The sequence below is a fragment of the Vicugna pacos genome, unplaced genomic scaffold, assembly GCF_048564905.1.
Source record: "Vicugna pacos unplaced genomic scaffold, VicPac4 scaffold_20, whole genome shotgun sequence".
In the NCBI taxonomy this organism is placed as follows: Eukaryota; Metazoa; Chordata; class Mammalia; order Artiodactyla; family Camelidae; genus Vicugna; species Vicugna pacos.
This window is the reverse complement of record NW_027328741.1, coordinates 92,120,630-92,140,073: the sequence shown is the minus strand read 5'-3', so window position 1 is coordinate 92,140,073 and position 19,444 is coordinate 92,120,630. Positions and strand designations below refer to the sequence as shown.

General features: G+C 32.1%; 1 long non-coding RNA gene across 1 annotated transcript in view; it reads left to right on the top strand.

Moving 5' to 3' along the window:
- LOC140693767 (uncharacterized) overlaps positions 1–5,206 on the top strand; it is a 36,495-nt gene extending 31,289 nt beyond the window's left edge. Inside the window, exon 4 of the long non-coding RNA XR_012069464.1 lies at positions 4,930–5,206. This is a non-coding gene — a long non-coding RNA (uncharacterized lncRNA). The remainder of the gene's footprint in view (positions 1–4,929) is intronic.
- Positions 5,207–19,444: the final 14,238 nt, after the last annotated feature.

Below are 19,444 nucleotides of genomic sequence, written 5' to 3'. Positions count from 1 at the left end.
TCCTGCATTCTTCATATGTACATTTGAATGGAATATATTTTTCCATCTTCTGACATAAATTTGATGTGTGTTCCTCTCGCAAAAGTGGTTCTCTTGTATTCATCATAATGTAGGGTCTTGTTATATTATCCCATCTGACAATATATATCTTTTGATTGAAGTACTAAATCCATTAACATTTGCGATAATTATTAATAGACTAGTGTTTATTTCCATTTTTAACTTCATTTTCCAGTTGATTGGTATTTCCTTTTTGTTCATTTCTTTTTCTTTTTGTGGCTTGATAAGTATTCTTTTATAATCTTGGTTTCTTTTTTGCTTTGTGAATTCATTGTAAGCTTTTGACTTATTATTACGTTGTTTTATATTTATATTGACCTATGATATTTCTGTTTATTTTAACTGATAAGAATATAACTCAAACCCATCCTGCAGAGAAGAGAAACAAGAAGAAAACACTCTGTATTTTCATGTTTCAGTCGGTGACGCATAAAATTTTGACGTCCTGTTTTACAACATCATATTTATTCTGTTGTAAGTCATTGTAGCTATTTCCTTTCTAATTATACCTTTCTCTTTTCTATAGCTTCCTGCTTGTTTTTTATTTAGAGTATATCTTTCATTATTTCTTTTTCTCTTGCTTAATTCTTTTAGTATTTGCTTGTGTGGAAGCTATTTATCTCGCCTTCTACACTAAAAGGTAGCCTTGCTTGATAAAGTATCTTAGATTACAGCTATTTTCATTCAGGACTTTGAATATGACTTGCCACTGCCTTCTGCCTGTTGTATTTGTGCAGGAAATGTATTTACAAATACAATGTATTTAATTATATATATGTAAAGAAAACCTACAAATAAGTTAACAAATAAGGAGAAAACCTATACATTAAAAAACAGAAAATATTGATGAATGAAATTAAAACTGGTCCAAAGAAATGAAAAAAATCTCTTGTGTTAATAATGTGAAACAATGTGGTTGCCACAACCCTACTACCCAAAGCAATCTACATTTAGTGTGATTCATGTCAAAATACCCATGATATTTTTCCATTTAATAGAACAAATAATTTCAAAATTTATATGTAACCACAAAGAACATGAGTTGCCAAAATAATCTTCAAAAAGTGTATTAAATATAATGGTGTAAAGTTCTCTGACGTTAAATAGTCCTACAAAGCTTTAGTATTTAAAACAACATGATACTGGCTCAAAAACAGACACCAATGAATTGAAGAGAATAGAGCAACCAAATATAATCCCTCACACCTATGATCTTTTAACCCATGATAAAGGAAGCAAGAGTATAAAATGAAGAAAAGACATTCTCCTCAATAATTAGTGCTGGGAGATTGAACATGTAAAAGATAGATTAGAATATTTCCTCACAATGTATACAATCCATGAGCACAGAATATCTTTGTATTTATTTTGTTTGCTTTTATTTCTTGCACCTGTAATTTATACATCTATGCTTAGATCTTTTATTTCACTTATCAAATTTATTCGTATTTTAATATTTTTGGTATTAATTTACACACAATTGGTTCCCTAATTTCTCTTTCTGATAATGTGTTTTTAGTATACATAAATGCAACGGATATTTGTATATTGATTTTGTATTCTGCAAGTTTACTAAGTTTGTTCATTATTTCTAACAGTCACTGGAGGAGTATATGGAGTTTTCTATCTATGCATAATTATGTCATCTGTAAAAATTTTACTGCATTTTTACAAGTTGGATGCCTTTTATAATTTTTCTTGACTACTTGTTCTGGCTAGGACATCTAGTACTGTAATTTAGGACTTCTGAAAATGAGCTACTTCTTCTTATTACTGGGCCAGATGAAAACATTACTGTATGTTAATATTGAACTTGATGTTAGTCATGGGTTTCCCATATATGGCTTTTATTATGTTTAGTTACATTCAATCTAGAGCAAATTTGTTAAGAATATTTTTATAAAAAAAGGTAATATCCAATCTGTGAATAATTTTCCTACATATTTTCAGATTGTTATTTTTGAATTCTTTGTTTTCTAATGGACGGTATCACATATATTCATTTACATATGTTAAGTAATATTTATGAATGAGGACTAAACCCAACTTAACTATAATTTCTAATACTTATAACGTGCAATAAATTCAGGTTGCTATTATTTATTTAGAATGGAATTTACAGATACTGAAGGAAAATTTTACATTGTAGCTTGAGGGTACATTTATTTATTTAAAAATTTTATCTCCCATTTTGAATTTGGCTTATGTTTAACGGAATTTATTTCTAAATAAGTATATAAGTATTGGTAGAACTGGATTTACTACAGTTTACTGATACAGAACATAGCTATTGTTACAATTAGTGCACAAGACACTTGCCTTAAAATGCCATATTATACTTACAATGACAAATGTTTCAGGACTGAGAAATATGTTGCTTCCTAAAATGCATTACCTGGTCTTTTCCAACCCAACCCACATACACTGTTATTTCTTTGTTTTTTGATTGTTTGTTTCCCCCTTAATGGAGGCACATTTATTGAACCCAGGATATTGTGCATAAGAGTATTAATCAACATCATTTTGGAACACATAACAGAAGCCCCAAGGGTATGTATTATATAGATGACAAGAAAATTTATTAGTTCTATGCACTGAGAAACCTCTGAGTGAAAGAATGGCAAAAACAAACATTTGTAAATATACAATAAGATTGTCTCTCTTGTAATTTTAAAGTAGTATATTAAATTACATTTGTTTTACTTATAGCACTGAATTACAATTTAAAACAAAAATGCCACCCTTTGGGATTTCTTAAATTTTAATGATTATTTTAATCTAATTTTATTTCATAAATATTTATCATTTATTTATAAACATAAAAAATAAACATATTTATTCTTCACGTTTTGAATATAGAGATACATATTGTAAAGTACACAGATAAATAACTACTTCCATTTCCAAATCAAACTAAGTTTCACTTTAATTACAAATGATGATGAAATCATTATACCATTTCTTTACAGTTTTTACACAAATTTCACTTTAAATTCCAAAACTTTAAAATTACTATAGATATTTTGTGCATTATTTATACTCTGTTCACCAATCTGGTATAAATTTGTGTACAAAAGGATGGAGATTGGTTTTATTTCATAGACCCCAAAATTAAATTATTTAAAAAGATTTTGTGGGAATAAGATTTGCAGATAACACTATAAACATAAGCATCCTATATGTTTCATTTTAACTGGATGAATGAGAAGTAAACAGTGGCTGAATGTTACTCTTGGGTTGGTAGGAGATCAGTCGCTTTGTGATGTGACAGCTACTCAGATTGAGAACCATTGTGATGGCCTAGCAGTTTATCTGTGCAAGACTGCCAAAGCTGCATTTGTAGCTGCAGTGCTCAAAATCATGCTGATTAGAAAAGTAGCTGTGGAAAAATTTATTTGAGATGGTACATGTTTCTTCAGAAATTCAAGATGTGTCTCGTAAAGATGAACAAACTGGTTCAGGAAACCCCGGTAGATCTCTATTGTGTGATCAAACATTCTCTGGGGACTTGGACTTGAGGTCTATGATTGAGGAAAATATTTTCCAGACTTTCTCTGAAGAATCCATGATAAAAAGACCATGTTACACACATTGTGTCTCTGAACCAGATGAAGATAATAATTTTCATTCTCTGACATTTCCCAGAATACTCTGGAAAATGACTGGGAGTGACCAATTTAAATCCATCTGTTGGGATGATAATGGAACCTCTGTAGTGATTGATGAAGATGTCTTTAAGAAGGAAGTTTTGGAAAGAAAGTCCCCTTTCACTATATTTGAAACTGGAAGTATGAAAAGTTTAGTTAGAGAGCTTAAGCTTTATGGGTTTAGTAAAGAGTGGCAGAATTTTCAAAGATCTGCTTGTCTAGCTGACATTCTGGCAGAAGAAAAATTAGTCTCTGTTTTAAGCAAGATATTCAGAAATATTAGTTACGACTTGGTAACTTATATATAAAAGTTTATTTTGTACATCAATCTATGGTAATATAAATGTAAAGCTAGATTTTGAAAATTGTATAGAACTACTAAGACTAAAATCCTTTATTTTTTCAAAAAAATGAGGACAGTGCCTTAAGTAGTCAAGATTATGAGAAACTTTGCTTGCAACTATGAATCACACCAGAAATCTAAATAAAGGTATTAAAGTTGCTTTAAAAATTGGAATTCACCGTTGCTGCAAATGTTAACTTCTTAAATTTGATGACTATAAAATTTAAATTTGTATTTTCCAAATAAGGAACTTCAAAATATCATCAGCATTGTTCATATTTTGATGATATTTTCTATGCACAGTAAACGTGAAATCTGAGGTTTTATTAGTTAGGCTTATTGTAGTCTTGTATTTTGGTTTAAAATATTACTAAAATTTTTCTCCTTTGGTTGTAGCTGCAATTCTATCATTATCCAAATTTTAAACGAGTCTGTCCCCAGCTTTTAGTGAGAATAAAAAGAAGAGTTGGGATTAAAAATGCCTCTCTGGTATCTTCATTGGATGAAGATTTCAAAAAGAAGCACTTTAAATCAGGTGGTAATGTGGATAATCTTAATTCTGGTTTTGTGGCTGACACTAGTGGAGAAAGTCCATTTTTATCTCCTGCAAATTTAAATATGAATCTAATAAGTAAGCCCCCTACTAGCCACATTATTGGTGATACAAATACCCCGATCAGAGGTGATTTTTCTCCTCCATCATCAATATCAGTTAGACCACGAGTGCAAATTGCAGTGGATCAACGTGCTATTTTAAGTCAGTTTACCACTGTCCACGGGCACTCTCAAAGCAGCTTCAATGAAGCAAATGACACTGTTGTGAACTTCATTACAACTACAACTTCTAATTCTCAATACAGCATCTTGTCTCCCATACAGAGCAATTGTTATGGACTGATGTTGGAGCCTTCTACTTTTCCAAATAGATATCACAACAAATCTGCCAGTGAAGGTCGTTTTTCTAAACTTCAACCAGGGAGCAACCCACGGTTTCCAGTGCCAGGGATAGCTGATACATCAACTACCTCTCTTTCAAAGCCAACTCATCAACCATCTTCAGTTTATCAACGTCATCCTAATTAAAACTGATCTACCAGAGGACTACCAGATTATGCAAGATAACAAAGATTAAAATTGATGTTGTCAAATGTCCACAAATATCTGCAAATTTCTTTTTTGAACAATAAACATAGATTTGTACCTGTATTTTCCTTATTTGTTTTAAATGGAGTTAAAATTTAAATGTGAGACTAAGTAACCATTTAAGAAAAAAAATATTTGATTGATTTGATCATTTGATGGAACAATATGTAAGTAAATTTAAATAATTTCTTGTAAGGAAGAAGAGAAAATGGAAGAATTTGGAAAAAAACTAACACATGGAGAGAGACAAATGTACTAAATGGTTTCTGGTTCATCCTTGAAAGTATTAATAGTGTTAAGTTAGGATAGGTTGGAACAGAAGGTAAATGTAGGACAAGCCCAGGGATCATGGTCTCTATTGTGTCACTCCTGGAACCATAAAGTTCACATAATGTAGTCTCAGATGGCATATTAAGCATGTGGTAGAATTTAAGAAGCAATTTTATCTATGGTCTTCTTTGTGCTGTTCTCAAAACATTCCAATTGGTGGTTTCATTTCCTGAACTAAAGAGTCTACAGTATATTAACAAGTCAATAATTTATGTTGCTTTTACGTTCCAGCTAAAGACAAGCTTATGTCCTCAGGTTGGCACTTAATGCCTATCCATCTCTAAGCCCAGAAACTCAACTTAGTTTAGTCATTCCTTAATAAATCTGGTATCTGACTTCCTTGGAATATCTTTATGTTTCACAGTATCTGGAGATATATCCAGGCAAATGCTTGTCAACAATGTAAGCTCCAACCTTACCACTTTTGTTCCAGCTCATCCATGGACTTTAGGTATCCTCCTTTTACCTTCTTAGACTTTCCCAGTCTCAGCATGAAACCACCTCCTCCAGATGTTTTCTGTCTATCCCCCTTTCATTGTCTAACTTGGATACCAGCACTGTAAGCACAGCACATGCCACAGGATGCAATTTAATATTTAGTGAATGAAAGATACATGTTGACTTTAAGGAAAATCTACTTTCCTGAAACAACAAATCTCTCATGCTTTTCAAACTATTTCGTTATGGTGTTTACTCTTCCCCACAAACTAGCTCTTTTCATAGCCCAAGGACTAGTCACTCAAAACAGTAAGTGGAAGTAGGTAAAGTAGACAAAGTATTATTTTCTTCTTAATTCATGCCTCGAGAGGCATAAAGTATTCCATTCTCATTTGCTGGATTTCTTCCTATCTCTTCATCACACACCCACCCAAAATAGCTGATTCTCTTCCCCATACCAATAACTATACTGCCTTCTAATTAATTTACTTCTTAGAATCAGAGCTTTGTCCAGAAGAGACAGTGCCATTTCAAACTTTTAATGTAGATTTATACACCCCACATAATTTGTGCCCCTTCTAACCTTAACACAGGAAGTATCTAAGAGGTACTAGACCCTTGGTTGTGGTGGTCGTATTCAGTAACGAAATTGCAATCTAATATGTGTGGAATAGTAGGAGGTGAGGGTGGTGGAATTAAAATTTGTCCAACTGCAAGATTACCAAATTTCTGCAGATATTAGGAAATATAATATATTCCTGGAAGACTTTGAGTATTTCCCATTTATTTAAAATAAAAGGTGAAGCATTTTCAGAATGTGAAATGCCCTGAAAGGCTGGAAAAATTGTAGGCAAGGTCAGGGTGTCTAAGGCTTCTGGTCATAATCATGCAGCCAGTGTCAGCTGATAAGACTGGAATGGTAAAATTGAGTCCTGAAAATGTGTCACCAGTTGTGAAGAAAGTATTTGATTATCTGGAGAATGGGCAAATGGTCCAGGGTAAGCTCTTGGCACATCCCACCAATATGACCTTTATCAAGAGAAGAAAGAGACCACTTGCAGTAGGAGATCTGTGTATTGACAGCAGTGGTTTTTCCTACAACAGAAACATCACGCTTTTAAGTTTGTCAGCTCAAATCTGATGGTGGCTATGTTTTTGCTTACATTAGCAGTCTTGGGTTCAGATGGGCTGGTTCAGCAGCTAGTTTCCAGCTCTCTTATCAGACAGTGGGTCTTACCGTAATCATCTTAACAAGGTTCTATACTTATAAGCCAAAAGCTACAGTTTACTTTCAAAATTCAAAATCCTAAAGAAGAATATTGTTTGTTTGTCCATCTGTAGTTTTCTCCCTGGTAAAATCTAGACCATTGGCAAAAGTACAAAAGTTGGCTGGTGCTTTGAAAACTATTCTCTGTGCACTGCCCACTGAATTCTTCCCAGTAAATACTACAAATCTGTCTACCACTGTGTGTGTGTGAAGATGGATTGTTAAGTTTGTCTTAGCTGAGTCATCAGTGAAATATTCCTCTGCATTTGGCAGAATATCTGTGTATTAAGAGTTTCATTGAGCCACCAGATTTTCTACCGATCAGGGAGAGGTAGATTATATTTCTTCCAGTATACTAATTGTTAACTGTTCATTGAATCCCGAGCTGAAGCTAGGGCCAAGCCTCTGAACCCTTGAATTGGACTGAGGCAGGTACATTCTTCAGTCCACAGAGCCCAGAACAGGATTGTGTCTCCTTTTTAATTTAAGCTTACATCTAAGTTATTTTTCTTTTAATTCTCATTGTTGTCACAACTTATTTTGGCTTTGAAAACCCGTTGACTAATTTATAGAGACTGAACCACTGACTTATTCCTGTTCACCTAGAAATTGCAATAATCTTTCTTTCCTTGGACTACATGGAGTAGAGTTTGCATTGTCATCATTTTGAAAGCAGTCCTCAGTCCTAATAATGCAGAACATTTACAGTTCTTTGCCCAGCTCTTGAGCGAGAATATTTGTTGTGGGTCTCAATGATTATCCTCACATTCTCTAATGCAACCATGAGAAAACACCACATTGTTATCCAAAATCAAGTCTTTGTCAGTATTGACTTCCCATTGCAAAACAGTTAAGAATTGTAGGGGTTCTGAGATTTTCCCATGCTGAGATTTTTAGCAACCTAGCATGTTCCTTTCTTACTGATGCTGTCATGGAGATGAGACCATCGGTCAGAGACAGTGAACTTTATCACTCAGCAGAAGAGCACCCATTTCCTAATCTCAGATGAATACACAGAGTGAAATTTTGATGCCTACAGAAGCAGTGGGCTGTTAACATGAACAATGTTTAAGGCATGGTAAAACTAATTATATTAGTATCTTTATGTATTATTTATTAGAATCACATATTTATTAGTATCTTTACCTAGGATAAGTATATCATAACTCAAATTTACTTGCTGCAGAAACAATCATGAGAAATATCATGGGAAAAATGAATATTGTCTTTCCATTTTTCCTTCTGCATCTATTGAGATATAAATGGCATAGAACATTGTGTAAGTTTAGGTGTCCAGGATATTGGCTTGATTAACAAGTATCTTGAAACAAATATCATAGCAACATTAGGGAGAATTCATTATCTCATTTAGATTCAATATTAAAGAAATACGATTTGCCTTTTGGTTGTGATATAAAACCTTATTGTCTACTTCCTTAACAACATTCATATATAACATAAAGCAGTATTTATTGTAATTTTCATATTACTACGGGGCATCCCTTGAACACGTTTATTTTATGGCTGGAGGTTTATAGCATTTGAGTGCATTAATCAAATTCTCCTTTCCCAACCCCTGCCCCTGTTAACTACAAATCTAATTTCTTTCTAAAAGTATGTTTCTTTTCGAAGTGAACATTAATTTATAAACTGTGTTAGTATCTCTTAAACATCAAACTCTTTGCAACTTTTAGTACACTTCAAACTGATAACCAGAATATATCTAGATATGATATGTTGCTATTTAAAGATATTTAGTAGTTATTTACTATTCCCCATACAGCACATTTCTTGACCCTGACTCATTTAATTTGCAAATGGAAAATTTTCTCTCTTAATTTTCATGAAATATTTCTTTTTCCTCACCCCATTTCCCCCATTCTTGTGAACAACCTGTTTCTTTGTATATCTATATCTCCTTTTCTGCTGTGTTATTTTCATTTGTTTTAAATTACAAATATGAGTAAAATCATATATCATATGTCATTCTATTTCTGAATTATTTCACTTAACATATTACCCTTTTGGTCTACAAATTTGTTGCAAATGAAAAAATTATTCTTTTTATAGCTGAGTAATAACCCATTGGAATTTTATCTGTGTGTGTGCATATATATATACATATATATTTATATATACATGTAAATATAGATTAATCAATAAAATCAAAGATAAAAATATAGCTGTGTAGATATATATATTATAAACACACATTATCTTTATCCATCATCTATTGATGAGCAATTAATTTGCTTCTATATCCTGTCTATTGTATATAATGCTGCAGGGAATATATGTTTGAATTTATCTTTTCTGGTTAGTGTTTTTATTTTCTTGGAATAAGTATCCAGATATGGAAATGTTGGATTATATTTCATTTTTAATTTTTCGAGAAAAATGCATACTGTTTTCCACAGTGGCAGCACAAATTTACATTCACTCCAGCAGTGCATCAGGTTTGTTTTTCTTACATACTCACCAACACTTATATTTGTTATCTTTTTGATTATATTCTTTCTGACAGGGCTGACATAAACTCTCATTGTGTTTTGGACTTGCATTCTTCTGATGATTAGTGATGTTGACCGGTTTCATATGCCTGTTGGTTACCTTTTCCCCACTGTATATTCATTTTTTGTAATGGTCTAAATGACCATAACTGTCTGATTTCATTTTTAGGCATTCTTTGTGTGCCATTATTCCCTTTGTTCTGTGCCACTACCAAATTCTTTTTATTACTGTAGCTTTGTATTATAGTTTTAAATCAGGGAAAGTGATACATCCTCTTTGTTGTTTATAAAATAAATTTGTATTTATGGTTTGTTTTTTTCTTTTGTTATTTGTTTTAGTGATTTCAACAATTTTGTGTTTACATGTAAATTTTAGAATTATTTATTGTAAATTATGAAAATGCCCTTGGTATTTTGATAGGCACTGAATTTAATTAGTGTATTTTCTTTGCTAATACTGTCATTGAAACAATATTATTACCTCATCAATGAACACAATATATACTTTCATCTGTTTGCATTATCTTCAATTTCTTTTATAAATATTTCATAGTTTTCTGTGTACAGTTCTTTTACCTCCTTGATTGGATATATTTCCAGGTTTATTTTTTTTGTAATGCAACTCTAAGTGAGACAGTTCCCTCACTTTCTCTATCTGTTAGCTTGTTGTTAGTGTGCAGAAATGCAAGATTTCTGAATGTTAATTTTACAATATGAAATTTTATCAAATGCATTGATAAGCCCTAGTAGTTTTGAGGTGCCATCTTAAGGATTTCTGTTTAAAGTATGTCATCTGCAATCAGATACTTTTATTCCTATTCTAAATTAGCCATATTTTATTTACATTTATTTTGGATAACTATGGCTAGAATTTCCAATACTATTCAGAATAAAAGTTGAAAGAGTGTGCATTCTTGTCTTTTTCCTGTCCATAAAGGAGATGATTTCAGCTTTTAATCAGTGAGTGTCATGTTAGCTGAGTTCTTGTCATATATGATCTTATCTGTGTTGAGGTATGTTTCCTCATGCCCAATTTGAGGAGAAACTTACTCATAAATAGATACTGAATATTTCAAAACATTTTATGACTCTTTTGAAGTGAGCATATTATTTTTTTCTTCAATTTGTTAGTGTGGTGTATCATATTAATTAATTTGTGGGTAATGAATCGCTTTTGCATCCCTTGAATAAAATGGACTAATCATACTGTATAATCCTTTTACTGTATTTTTTTCATTGCTAACATTTTAGTGATGATTTTTACACCTATGCTTATCAGTAGTATTTAACCTGTAATTTTTTAAGGTATTTGTTCCAGTTTTAATAGTAGTGTGATACAGAAAGTTGGGGTAGGAAGCCTTCCTTCCTCTGCAAATTTTTGGAATTCTCTGAGAAGTATAGGTGATAGCTCTTCTCTAATTGTTTGTCAGAATTCACCTGTGAAGCTGTCTAGGCCTGGAATTTTGTTTCTTGGAAGATTTTGTTTAATAACTTATTCAAATTCATTAGTGATAATCTGTTCATATTTTCTCTTTCTCATTCCATCCTGGAGATTATGTCTTTTTAAGAAATTGTCCATTTCTTCTTGGGTTTCCATTTTATTGACATATAATTTGTTGTATCTTCTTATAATGTTTTGTATTTCTTTGATATAAACTGTAACTTCCATTTATTTATGAGCTTATTTATCTGTATTCTGGTTTTACTCATGAGTCTGGTTAAATTTTATCAATTTTATCTATCTTTCAATAGCCATTATTTAGTATGATTGAATGGTTCTATTTTTAATCTTTTTATTCGTGTATCTTATGATCTTTCAGCTGTCTTTCCTTCTACTAACAAGTTTGTTTCATATTTTGCTACATCATCTGTTTGTACGATTATGTTATAAGAGAGAGATATTTCTTATTTGAATAAGTGGGATTATTTTGCTATATTCATCCCTATTAATACTGCTTTTGCTATACCCCATGGACTTTGTTTTTGTTGTCATTTTCTTTATATATATTTCCTTTGATTTATACAGCAATCCATTGGTTGTTTAATATTGTATGATTTATAATCTAAATTTTAGTATTTTTCTTTTGTTTTTTCCTTTAGAAAATTTCTATTCTCCCAGAATCCATATGTCTCTTCACAAAACAAGGAGAAAAATAATAATATTCAAAATCAGAAGACACAAATTTTCTAAAATTAATTTTGAAAAATGAACAAAGCTGTGGGTATTACCCTCCCTGACTTTAGAACATATTACAAAGCTACAGTATTCAAAACATCAAAATTTATCACTAAAAGACACACATAGATCAATGGAACAATATAAAAAGTCCAGAAATAAACCCACACACATATGGTCAATTAGTCCACAATGAAGGAGGCAAGAGTATACAATGGAAAATTGGCAATCCCTTCAACAAGTAGTTCTGGGAAAACAGGACAGTACATGTAAAAAGAAGATGTATGAGCACTTCCTTCCATAGAATACAAAAATAAATGGATTAATTTCCTTAATGTAAAACCTGAAACTATACAATTTCTGACCAAGAACATGAGGAGAACTTACTTTGAGATAAATCATAGCAATATTTATTTTTGATATGTCTCCTAATTAAAAAAAGGAAAATTAATAATAGTTTTAAGTTTACTAAGGAAAAATTAGATTTTCTACGTGATACAGGGATTCTAATTCTTGTATAAGTGTGAAGTGCAAAACCGTTTTCAGAGCAAAGGAAACCTTCTACAAGAAATATGACAACACATAGAATAGAAGGAAAAACTTCAGACAATGAGACCAAGATGGTGTTAATAGCCTTAATATATATGTAGCATATTAGACCCAATATTTTAAAACACATGCCCCATCTTAAAAACAGTTTAAGGGTCTTCATGTAAACTTTTCAAAAACAGACATGTGGATGATTTTCATGCACATAAAAAGAAACATAATTTTGCTATTCATAAGGGAATCATAAATCAAAACCAGAATGAAATATAATCTCACAGCAACCAAAATGGCTATTAGAAAAGTCTTCAAATGACAACCATCAAAGGATAAAATGGAACCCAGGTACACTGTTGGTGGAAATAAAAATTGATGCATCCACTTGTATAAAAGTATAAACAGTGCACAAATAACTAGAAATAGAAGCATTATATGTTGCAGCAATTCCAGTTTTTGGTATAGATCTGTAAAAACATGAAAACATTAACTTTAAAGGATATTTTACCCCAATGTTCTTTACATCATCATTTATAAAAGCCAAGGATAGATGCACAAATCAACTGCCCATCAAGAGATGATTGGCTGAAGTAGATGTGAGATATAGATAACATAATAAATAGTCATTGCCATATCAAAAAATAAAATTCTTCAAATTGGAACAATGTGACTGGACCCAGAGAGTGTTGTATATATGAAAATAAATCATACAGACAAAAACACTTTAAGTTATAACTTACATGAGAAAATTAAAGATATAAGTGTAATAATCATAAAGAAACAGTAACATAATCACATATATATGTGTACTGTTCCAAGTAGTGGTTTCCTTTGGGGACAGACAAGAAGGATGGGGAAGACAAAAATATGCAAGCTACTAGTTATAAATTAGAGGAGCAACAGTGCTATATTTACAGCACAGAAATATTTTAATAATTTAAATGATTTTAAAGAAATTATAGGCATATATTTTAGTAAAATGTGCATGTATGTGGGAAAAATATTGAAGAAAAGAACCCAGGAAAATAAAATATTTTGTAGTACTATGACATTAAGGGGGGTGATTTGTTCAATTTCTTTATTCTTCTTATAATGTCCTTATTATAATTTAAGCATTTAAATGAAAAAGTATATGCTTTGAAAAAAGTGACATAAGTTTAAATTATTTCTGTCTCTCCCCTTAAATCTACAGTCAGTAAAACGTTCACATCTCAACAAAAATAACTACAACACAAAACAATACTCCAGAACGCATATGTACAGCTGACGTTTGGTGGGCTAAAACACATAAAGGAGGCTCTACTGAGGGAAGAGAAGATTTGGTGCCTGCAACCAAGGACCACTGACTAGGGTATCTGAGCCTACAGGTTCAGAGAACCCAGTAGAAACAGGGTCTCAGAGGTTCACACAGCTTCAGCCTCAAACTGCACCAGTACTCATGGTCACAGGTAACTAGGAGGGAGCCACAATGGAGACAGAAATTCCATCCTTCAGACACTCAGACATTCATGACATTGTCCTAACTCCCAATTCATATTGGTGGAGACAAGTTACCTTGCAAAACTGGTCATGGGAAAGGCACTTGCCTGATTCCAATTACCCACCTGTCTTTGCATGTTTCCTCAATGTGTACACTGAGTCTTAAGGCATATCAGATAAAAGGAAGTGTTCACCATACCAGTGACAAGAGTGGCATTAACTACTGGAGAATTCTAAGAAGTGACAATGAAAGCACATCTTTTATCCAGACAGTAGCGACTGGAAAGTGCCATTTTGAAATATTATCAGAGGTAGCTCAGGTAAGTAAAACCAAAAATTGTGCAATATTGCAAACTACCAGAAAACAAAAGCAAGGTCTTCAACTCCCAATCTGTTATTTAGTGTCATCAGAGCAGTAAATTACCAAGACCATGACCAACCACAGTAAAATTATACGGCATGGTAACATACAGATACACAGACACAGACACCAAAACAGACACAGTCACACATGAGCACACACACGCACACACACACAATGTCAACCCTGCAGCAAACTTAAAGTCATGGTATATTGCCATATAATTAATAGAGACTCCAAATAGGTGTCATACAGAATCTCAATACATAAAACAAAACTCAGATAGCAGTTTAGTGAGCTTAGGAATAAATTAAATGCTGATAAGCAATACATTACCAAAGAGACTGAAACTATAAAATAACCAAACATAATTGGAGGACGAGATGAACTCAAAAACTGAGACGAAGAATGCAACAGAAAGCACTGGAAGCAGACTGCCTATGTGGAAGAGAATTTACCAAGCTGACCAATACAAAACTAGAAATGATAGAAGAGGGCAGAGATACAAGATATTAAAAAGTGAGGAAATTCTACAATAGCCATCAGACTTCTTCAGGAAATGCACTTTAGTGTGAAATCCTGGAGGGAGAAGAAAGTTAGAATGTAGCTGATGGTTTATTTAAAGAAGTAATAGTTGATAACTTCCCAAACCTGTGTAAGGAACTGATATACAAGTCCGTGAGCCAACAAAACACCAATAACTTTAAGGCAAAGAGACCTTCAAGATACGTCAGATGCAAATTGACAACTCAATGACAGAGGAAAATTTTAAACGCAGCCAAAAAATATTATAATAATCTACAAAGGAACCTCATTAGGTTTTCAGCAGATTTCTCAGCAGAAAACATTGGCCAAGGGTAAATAAAATGACATTTTCAAACTCCTGAAATAATAAACCTCTCACCCAAGAATACCCTACCTTGCACAGTTATCACTTAGGTATAAAGTGAAAATAAAGTCTTTACCAGACAAAAAAAACCTGAATGAGATGAAAAAACAAAACTGAGACACCTTATACGGGGTGCAGAAAAGAGCTCTACTAAGAAAAATAAGAGAGCAAAAATATGCAAAACATTGAACAAAATGCTAAGTAGACAACATGAGATATTTGCTACTGTTTCTTTGGGTATGTTTTTAAAAGCTTCTCTACTATATGTATTCAAGAAAGAAAAATAGGAAATCAGGGGCAATAAATATATATACATCAATCTGGTAACACCTTCACAAGAATAAATGAACTAATTTGAGACAGTAATATTAAAAGTTAAAGAGTAAAAATAAATCAATATTAAAGGAAGCTGCTATCAGCGGAAAAAGGGCTAAATTATACATGAGATGTTTTATTTTTAATTGAAGTACAGTTGATGTAGTATATTGTGCAGTTTCAGATGTACAGTTAAGGGATACCAACCTCTTTGTGGATAATATTGCATTATAAATTATGACAATATTTTTAACATTAAATTATTCTAAGTTATTGTGTATAATTCCCTGATCTATACAGATTATCTTGTTGCTTCTCTCCTTTATGTATTTTATATTATATCCCTCAATATCGTACCATAAAATTGCACTTCCCTTCCACTTTGGTAAAGATAAATGTTTTCCCATATATTTCAGTCTGCTTCAGTCTTGTCTATCTAATCTCTCTTTCTTTCTACCATATCTCTATCAATCATTCAATCAATCAATCAATCTGTCTATCTGTCTATCTATCTATCTATCTATCTTTCTATCTATCATCTATCTATATATCTATCTATCTCTCTATCATTTATTATCCTTCTATCTATCTATTTATCTGCCATCTATCAATAGATAGCTATAGATAGATTTACATAGATATCTGTTATTCTTTAGATTCCAAACATAAATTATATTATATAGTTTTGTCTTTGTATAAGTTACTTCACTAAGCACATTATTTACTAGGTCCTTTCATGACGTTGAAATAGCAATGTGTTATACTATTTCATGGCTGCATTTTATACCATTGCATATTTATAGAAATATCATATCTTCTTAATTCCATAGTCTACTGTGGACTCTTGGATTGCTTCCCTGTCTTGCATATAATAAACAGTGCTGTTTTGAACATTGATTCTTCTCAATTTAGGGTGTTTTCCCCAGATTTTTCTGAGGAGAGTTATTAATGTTTCATATGGTATTTGTCTTTTAGGTTTAAAGAAATCTGACTATTGTTTTCCATAGAAGTTGTTCAAATTTACATTCCTACCAAGAGAATTCAAGAGAATTCTTACCTCCACATGGTCTCCAACACTTTCTATTTGTAGACTTTTAGATAATAGCCATTTGAGAAGTGTGAAGTAATACCTCTTTGTAGTTTTGTTTTGTAATTACCTAATAATTAGTAATGTTGAGCAATTTTATCACTTGCTTGTTGCTCATCTTTATGTTTTCATTGGAAAAATATTAGCTCAGTTACTCTGCCCTTGTTTTTGATTGGGTTTTTGCCTTTCACATTGAGTTGTGTAACCTAAATATATGTTGCATCTATTTACCTACATCTATTAAACCCTGGTCATTTGCATTGTTTACCGATATGTTCTCCAATTACACAGGCAGCGTTTTCATTTCATTGATTGTGTCCTTAGCTGTGCAGAAGTTTTCAAGTTTGTTTAGGTCCCACTTGCTTATGTTTGCTTTTATTTCTTTTACCTATGGAGACTGATATAAGAAAATATTCCTATGATATATATCCAATAGGGTATCACCTATATTCCCTTCTAGCAGTTTTATAGTATCTGGTCTTATATTTAGGTCCTTAATAAACTTGGAGTATATTTTTGTATATGATGTCAGGGAATGCTCTAATTTCACTGTTTTACATGTAGATGTCCAGCTTTCCCAACACCATCCATTGACGTGACATTTTATCCATTGTGTACTCTTGCCTCTTTTATCATAGATTCATTACTCATAGGTGTGTGGAATTATTTCTAGACTGTTTTTATTGATTATATCTCTGTGCCAATTCCATGCTGTTTTTATTCCTGTAGGTTTGTAGTATAGTAAGGTATCTGGGAGGGTAATATCTACAGATTTGTTGTTTTTCTCAAGATCATTTTGGCAATTTTTAATGGTTTCATGTAAAACAGTTATTTTTTTCTACTTCTACGGAAAACACTATAGCTATCTAACAGGAATTTGCTTAAATCTGCAGGTTTCTTTGTGTAGTACGACTATGTTAACAATACAAACTCTTTCAATCCAAGAGCACAAGACATATTTCCATTTCTTTGAATAATTTTTAATTTCTTTGTCAATGTTTTATAATTTTCAGTGTGTAGACCTTTCCCATATGTGGTTACATTTATTCCAAGATATTCGAGGGGATGGGATTTTAAATAGTATTGCTTTCAACGTCCATTTTAGGGTATCTCATGATTAATGTGTAGAAATGCAAGAGACTTCTTTACATTAATCTTGTACCCTGCTCCTTTGCTGAAATTATTTATTATTCATAATAGGCAGTGTGGATCCATTAGGACTCTCTATGCAGATTGTTATGTCATCAGTACTGGCGACAGTTTTGCCTCTTTCTTTCCATTTTGCATTTCTTTTACTTCCTTTTCTTTTCCTCTTCCTTTATTGTTTTACTGTGGAACAGAAATGGTGAGAGTAGGAGCCCTTATATTTTACACTAATTTACCCAGAAGGCTTTCAGCTTTTCCCCCTGAGAATTATAAATTGTTTTAAATGGCCTTTATTATGCTGGGAGATGTTCCCATTATACTCACATCCATGAATGTATGTTGAATTTTGTCAAATGCTTTTTCTGTGTGTATTGACATGGTCCTGTGAATTTTGTCCCTCTTTTGTTAGATATGTGTCATGCTGATTGACCTGTGTATGTTGAACCATCCTTGTGATTCTGGAAGGAATCCAACTGATCATCGTGTATAATCCTTTCTATGTATTGCTGGATTAATTTGTTGATGTTCTTTTGAGGATTTTTGAATGTATATTCATCAAGGATATTGGATTTTCATTTTTTTTTTTGGTAGTGTCTTTGGTTTTGTTATCAGGGTAATGGTGGCCTTATAGAATAAATCTGGGAATTTTCCTTCCTCCTGCATTTTTTGAAAGAGTTGGTGGGAAAGAGGTTTCAGTGAAGGCACCCAGGCATTTTGTTCAAGGGGTGTTATTAAAATTAAAGATTTTATTTAACTTATACTGATTCTGCTTTTCAAGTTTTCTTTTTTGTCTTTATAAAATGTAGGCTACACGTTTCTAGAAATGTATCCATTTCTTTAAGGTCGTCCAGTTTTTTGTCACGTAACTTCTCACAGTGCTTTCATAATCTTTTTTTGTATTTCTGTAATATCAGATGTTATTTCTACTCTTTCATTTCTTATTTTGTTTGGGTCCATTCTGTGTATTTCTTGATAAGCCTGGCTAAATGCTTACCAGGTTGTTTATATTTTTAAGAAAAAACTCTTGATTTTAGGACATTTAATTTATTTTTTGATTTTTATTTCATTTATTTTCAAAGTACTCATTAAAGAATTCTTATTCTAATGCCTTTGGGTTTTGCTTGTTTTTATATCATGTAATTTTGGGTGTTATGCTTGGTCCTTTGTGTCAGGTTTTTATTGTTCCTTGTAAAAGGTCTTAATTGTTCTAAACTTACTTGATAGATTTGTCTTTGCTGCATCCCGTACATTTTATGAAGCTGTGCTTTCATTGTAATTTGTCTCTAGGTATGATTTTATTACCCCTTTGATTTCATAATTGATGTTTTATTTTTTTAAAGGGTGTGGTTTAATCTCATGTTTGTGCTTTTCCTGTTCTTCTTTCTAGAGTTGATGCATTTTTTCATAATTATGAGTATGAAAAAATACTTGCTGTAATCTATATTTGCTTAAAGTTCCTGAGGCACTTTTCATGACATAATTTGTGGTTAATTCCTTAGATAACATCCTGTGCACACTTGAAAAGTTTATGTGTTCTGATTTTCTGATGCTGTGACCAATAAACCAGTTAGGTTCAAATGATCTAATATACTATTAAGACCTCTGTTTCCTTACAGATATTCTTTCTGGTTGAACTGGCCTTCAGAATAAAGAGGTGTTAAATTCATCTACTATTATTGTTTTATAATCAGTTAATTCCTTCATGTCTAC